The sequence below is a fragment of the Gymnoscopelus braueri genome (genome assembly GCF_963280865.1).
Source record: "Gymnoscopelus braueri genome assembly, chromosome: 5".
Taxonomy (NCBI): domain Eukaryota; kingdom Metazoa; phylum Chordata; class Actinopteri; order Myctophiformes; family Myctophidae; genus Gymnoscopelus; species Gymnoscopelus braueri.
This window is the reverse complement of record NC_137606.1, coordinates 57,118,884-57,125,095: the sequence shown is the minus strand read 5'-3', so window position 1 is coordinate 57,125,095 and position 6,212 is coordinate 57,118,884.

Genomic DNA, 6,212 nt, shown 5'->3' with positions numbered 1-6,212 from the left:
TATTAATGGGTTTACAACAGCATGCTTAAAGGCAGCTGGGACAGATCCAGAGGTGAGGCAACTATTTATTAAGGTGAGGATGCTTGGACCAACAGTACCGGAGACCTCCTTTAGGAGCCGGGAAGGTATGCAGTCTGAAGGGCAGTTTGTGGGTCGAAGATGCATAATTATGTCGGTGAGGGAGGTCAAGGTTATTGGCGTGAAATTATCTAGAGTGTTAGCGGGGGGGCATGGAGAAGGCACTGGGTCAAGAGTAGTGGGGGTGTGAGCTGATCTAAGGGTTGAGATTTTACCTGTGAAGAAAACTAAAAAATCAGCACAGAGAGTGGCGGAGGGAGGAATGAGAGGATCGTCTCGTGGATTTGTGAAAGAGTTTAAAATATTAAACAGAACCTGGGGTTTATGGCAGTTATTTGTGACTAGACTGGAAATGTATTCTGATTTAGCAGCTTTTACTGCTTTTTGGTAATCGGAGAGGGAGTTTCTAAGTAATTCAAGGGAGATGTGGAGTTTATCAGTGAGCCATTTACGCTCAGCGTGCCTGCAGGTGCGTCGTAGGGTGCGAGTGGACTCGTTGAGCCATGGTTCAGAGAGGGTTTTTGGGCGTTTGTTTTTAAAAGGGGCAATGGAATCTAAAATAGTAGTGCATGTGGAGTTAAAATTGTCGAGAAGTGTATCAGGGTTGGAGGAATGGGTTGGGGCCATGGCGGTTGGCACCAGCGCATCAAAACTGAGAGAGAAGTGTGAGGGAGTTGAGGAGTCTATAGTACGCGTGCGGCGAGTAAAAGCAATGGGTTTTTTTGCAGAACAGGGAATTTTGGCGGTGAAAAAGATGGATGAGTGGTCGGAAATGCAGGTAGGAGTGACATTTGTGACAGAAACAGTTAAACCAAATGACAACACAAGATCCAGGATGTGGCCCTTTTCATGGGTAGGCACATTAACTGATTGAGTGAGATTAAAAGTGTCAATGAGGCTTAAAAAGTCCTTTGCCAGGGGATTCGATGGGCAACATGGGTGCACATTAAAATCACCACTGATTATGAAGGCGTCATATGAGACCATTATACCAGATAAAAAATCACTAAACTCATTGATAAAATCCTTATTGCTTTTTGGAGGCCTGTAAAGCAGCACACATAAAACAGGGGACGACAGGTTCAATTTAAAAAGCTGAAGCTCGAAACTCGAGTACGTGACCTCTGGTTGAAGCAGCTGGCATTGATGGCTTGATTTAAAAACTGTCGCTAGACCCCCGCCCTTCTTGGAGGTACGGGGGGAGCTAAAAAATGAGCAGTCGGGGGGAAGGAGGTGAGAGAAGGATGTACAGTCACCCGGATTTACCCAGGTTTCGGTTAATAGCAGGAAGTCCAGATTGCGAGTTGTAAATAAATCTTTTAACCACAGGGCCTTTTCCATTTTATTTATTGAGCGAACATTGAGGAGAGCCATCTGGAAAATAGTGTTATTGCTGGGGGGTATAGATGTAACCCGCCTGAGCGGGCGGAGCAGAGCATGGTCAACCCCACGATTGACATGCGGGGGCTTAAAGTGTCTATGGCTAATTAAAATAGGAATTAAGATCGGATTATAAGAAGGAAATACGGGCACTGGGAGGCAGGGAAGCTTGTTTTGAACATTAAAATTAGTAGGTGCATTTTTTGGTTCACGCTCAATAAGAAAAGAACTAGGGAGCAGGGTGGAACTAAAGTGCATGGAAAACGGACCAGGGGGAAGTCATTTACTGACGGACGTGTTGTTTGTGTCAGAGCACATTGCAGTGTAGTGGCGTACACCACGGGCTAGGTTAGCTGCCAGCATTTGGCTACCTAGCCTATTGGGATGGAGTCCGTCATAGTTGAACAACAGTGCGCGGCCCCAAAATAAATTAAAATTATCTATGAAATTTATGAACTGGTTGCGGCATAGCCGTAGGAGCCAGGTGTTTAGGCTTGCGATCCGACTAAACCGCTCATCACGGCCAGAGAAGGTTGGGATGGGACCAGAGATAAAAAATGACAAACCACTACTATCAAGGAGATCTATGAGTTTGAGAAAATGCTGTTTGGACAGTTCAGAGGTGCGCAGGGCTGAATCATTTGATCCGATGTGGACAAGGACTGTAGTGATGGATGGTGGTAATGAGTTAAGGACACCAGGGAGTTTGTTGAGGAGGACAGGAACAGTGGCTCCAGGGTAACAGTGGGTTATTGCATTATTGAGGTGGACGTGCCTTATGATGGAATCCCCGACGATCAACAAAGAGGGGGGGGGGTAGGAGTGGGGGGCACCTGTAACGGCGATGGCTGAGTGGAAATATTGGGCACCAGTGCGGCCATCCCAGCACCAGACTGGACAAGGACATGAGAGTGGTGTGATAAAGAGGGGTCCTCTTGAGATTGAGGAGGGGGAGGAGGGGCCCCGGACTGCCTTTTTACAGCCGCCGACAACAACATCATCCGCCGGGCAGAGGGGGGCTGCTCCTTATACTTACTCCCCGACCCACCGATGGCCCGAGCAGAAGCTGGGACCGGCGTAGAACCAGGTTGGGGGGGGGGAGTGTGCTCCGGGGAGCAGCGGTCAGTGATCAGGGGGGGGGGGTTGGGCTTTTTAACGGGGATAGTGCGTGAGTGAGAAGACAAGACCCCCGCGAGAGGAGAAATGCGACCCGAGAGGATGGGAAAATCCTCCTCACCTACACCCAGCAAGGAGTACCTGTTGCTGGTGGATAATAATAATGGGGCATGTTTTGGTGGGTTATAGGAGGGATGCACAATTTTCCCATTTTTGCGCCAGCAGACTGTTGACCAAGGGACAGGAGTGGAACAGGACTGAGGAGGCGGTCGAACTTTAGTCTTGGCTCCGTTTCTGGAGTCAGGCTCGGATGGTATCATCGGGACAGTAAGGTCCAGATCGCGCGTCAATGTTTTGGAGACGACGGGGCCATTACGCACAGCCATAGGGACCGTGAGATCCAAGTCGCGCGCTGCCTTGGATGAGGCAGCGGGGCCGGCTGTGACTACGTGGTCAGTGTTGTATGAGGAGTCCAATTCTGGAGCTAAAGTGGCGGCATCAGGGACCAGGCACAGCGAATCCAGAAGCGTCTCGTCGTTCTGTATTTGGTGCAGCACGGAGACCCTTTCTTGCAGAGCAGCCACTTGCTGAGACAGGCGGAGGCAGCTATCACAGTTGAATGAGGTATGTGAAGCCATTGTAGAGGTGCTGAGGAAACAAAAGAGCTATGGCCAGTGAAAGTGTAACAGTAATGTGATTGTGATGATGCAGCAGGCTAGGTGAGGAAAACGTTGGCTGTCAGGCAGCGGTGCAGCTCAGAAAAACGTACCCGCAAGGGCTACACAACGGTAGCCCACAGCGAGGAGTAGACTCAGAGCATACAGCAGAAAGGTCCCAAACGGAGCGACACTCACCGGCGTAGGCCCAGAGTATGGGCCTAATGCGTTGATTCTGCGTATAGTATGGTGTGAGATGTCTTCTCTCGGTGTCTGAAGGTGAAGTCCTCACGATGCTGAGAAGCTGTCAAAAACTAGCAGCCGGGGCTAGCGCTCAGAAGGCTAGCTGTCAAACTAGCTCTGGGGCTAAAAAGCCGGGTAGATGACCAGACGTGCGACAGATAGTCGGTATAAAACTGCATAGAACACGGGATCTAAGCACCCGATCGCTTGGATCTATTGATCGTATAAAAGTAGGCTGATTTAGCAACCAGTATCCAGCGTTGTTAATAGAAAAAAAAGTTTGCTAAAATAGTAAAAAAGTGATTTAAAAGGAGCGGCAGACGGGACAAACGCTCTCGCTGCTCTCGCTCATCTCTCTGAGCTTGGCCCTTCGACAGTGAGGTCACAGTTGATTAATCCCGCCCACTCTCCTCCTCGCCCCTCCCCTCCCCTATCCTTTCCTTTGGGGGGGGGGAGCAGAGGCGATGATTGACAGGCAAAATCCCTCACCAGCGACACCCGCAGGCACAGATTTATTTTTTCATTGCAGTTGAAAAGGCTTTAGAAATGTGAGACAAAAACACCTACAGTGAATCACTGGAGTGGAATTTTCAGTTAAAACTTTTTGTACACGTTTGAAGGACCAGGACAAAGACTCTGAATGTGGTGTAAACATGAATGTGATGATACCTTTAATATCTCCATTTTTGTTTTCGTGGTGGAAGTGAGACGTTTTTCGATCGGCGATCATTCTGCAATGGAGGATTTTTGTGGGCACTATATATAGTAAATATAGTATATATATATATATATATATATATGTATGTATGTATGTATGTATGTATGTATGTATGTATGTATGTATGTATGTATGTATGTATGTATGTATGTATGTATGCATGCATGCATGCATGCATGCATGTATGTATGTATGTATATATATGTATATGTATATGTATATGTATATGTATATATATATATATATATATATATATATATATATATATATATATATATATACACACACACACACACACACACACACACACACACACACACACACACACACACACACACACACAATCCTGTGTGTGTGGTTATATTGTCTCTTTTTTCATCACAGTGTGTGATTACAAACACATGACAGTGCTTTCCTGCACGTGTGTGTGTGTGTGTGTGTGTGTGTGTGTGTGTGTGTGTGTGTGTGTGTGTGTGTGTGTGTGTGTGTGTGTGTGTGTGTGTGTGTGTGTGTGTGTGTGTGTGTGTGTGTGTGTGTGTGTGTGTGTGTGTGTGTGTGTGTGTGTGTGTGTGTGTGTGTGTGTGTGTGTGTGTGTGTGGTGGGAGCCCGGAAGGGTTGCCTCCTCATGCCACCTGGGCCACACACACACACACATGACTGCACGCTTTTCTCCACGGATGATTAGATTATGCAAGAAAACAGAGCAGAGCCATGATAGTCGGCAAACCCAGATTACACCAGATTAGAGTGTGTGTGTGTGTGTGTGTGTGTGTGTGTGTGTGTGTGTGTGTGTGTGTGTGTGTGTGTGTGTGTGTGTGTGTGTGTGTGTGTGTGTGTGTGTGTGTGTGTGAGAACCACACGTCCTCGCAACTATAGTATAATAGGAGAAATAGACATTTTGTCAGCGTTCTAAAGTAACCAAGTACATTTACTCAAGTACTGTACTTAAGTACAATTTGGAAGTATTTTTTTTACTTTACTTGAGTATTTCCAATTTTCAGTACTTTTACTTCTACTCCACTACATCTCAGAGGCAAATATTGTACTTTTACTCCACTACAATTATTTGAAAGCTTTAGTTACTAGTGACTTTGTAGATATAATATACTATATTATGAAACATACATTAACCACTTTAGCCCTATTTTATAGCGAGGCTATTTGAAAATAGCAGATCTACAAGCTCACAACGCGTCGCATCGCGACGTGTTGTGAGCTTGTAGATCTGCTATTTTCAAACATAAGTACTTTTACTTTTGGTACTTTAAGTATATTTTCATGCCAATACTTTTTTTTACTTTTACACAAGTAACATGTTGAACACAGGCCTTTTACTTGTAAGGGCGCGCTCCCACCAAGAGTTGGCTGGCCGCTGTTTGCAGAATCTGCCAATGCATTGTCAATGTAAATGCGTTGATTCACGCAAGAGCAGATTTTTCCGCTTGTCGCGCAGACCTTGCGTTTATCTGCTCTCCGCGACTAAGCATAAAACTGCTGGAGGCAGGCGCTGATTTTCTCCCTCTGTCCAATCAGGTGAGTCGAAGGCGGACTGTCTCAAGACTCAGGAAGCAACATGGTGCTCAAGGCAGCAGGCAGCATAGTCAGTGCAGGCTACGGGGAGGGTCCTGAAAGTGAGTGACAGGCGCGACACTCCCGTTTTTTAGAATCTGCTGGCTGCAAAAAACTGTGGCCGCGCACAACCTGCGTTTAACAGCGGCCAGCCAACTCTTGGTGGGAGCGCGCCCTAACAGAGTATTTTTATATTGTGGTATTGCTTCTTTTACTTAAGTAAAATATCCGAGTACTTCTTCCACCACTGCATTTTGTGAGAAACCATCCTCACAAGATAAACGGTTGTTTCATGGTTAAAGGGATAGTTCACCCCTAAAATGACTTATTTTCTATCAACTACACACTCCCAGATTTGTTTTTGTTCTTGTCTCATTCCTGAGACAGTAATGTGATGACCGGCACAGTAGCTCTGGTATAGGAGACTCAAAGAGACTCCTTTGAGTCTCCTA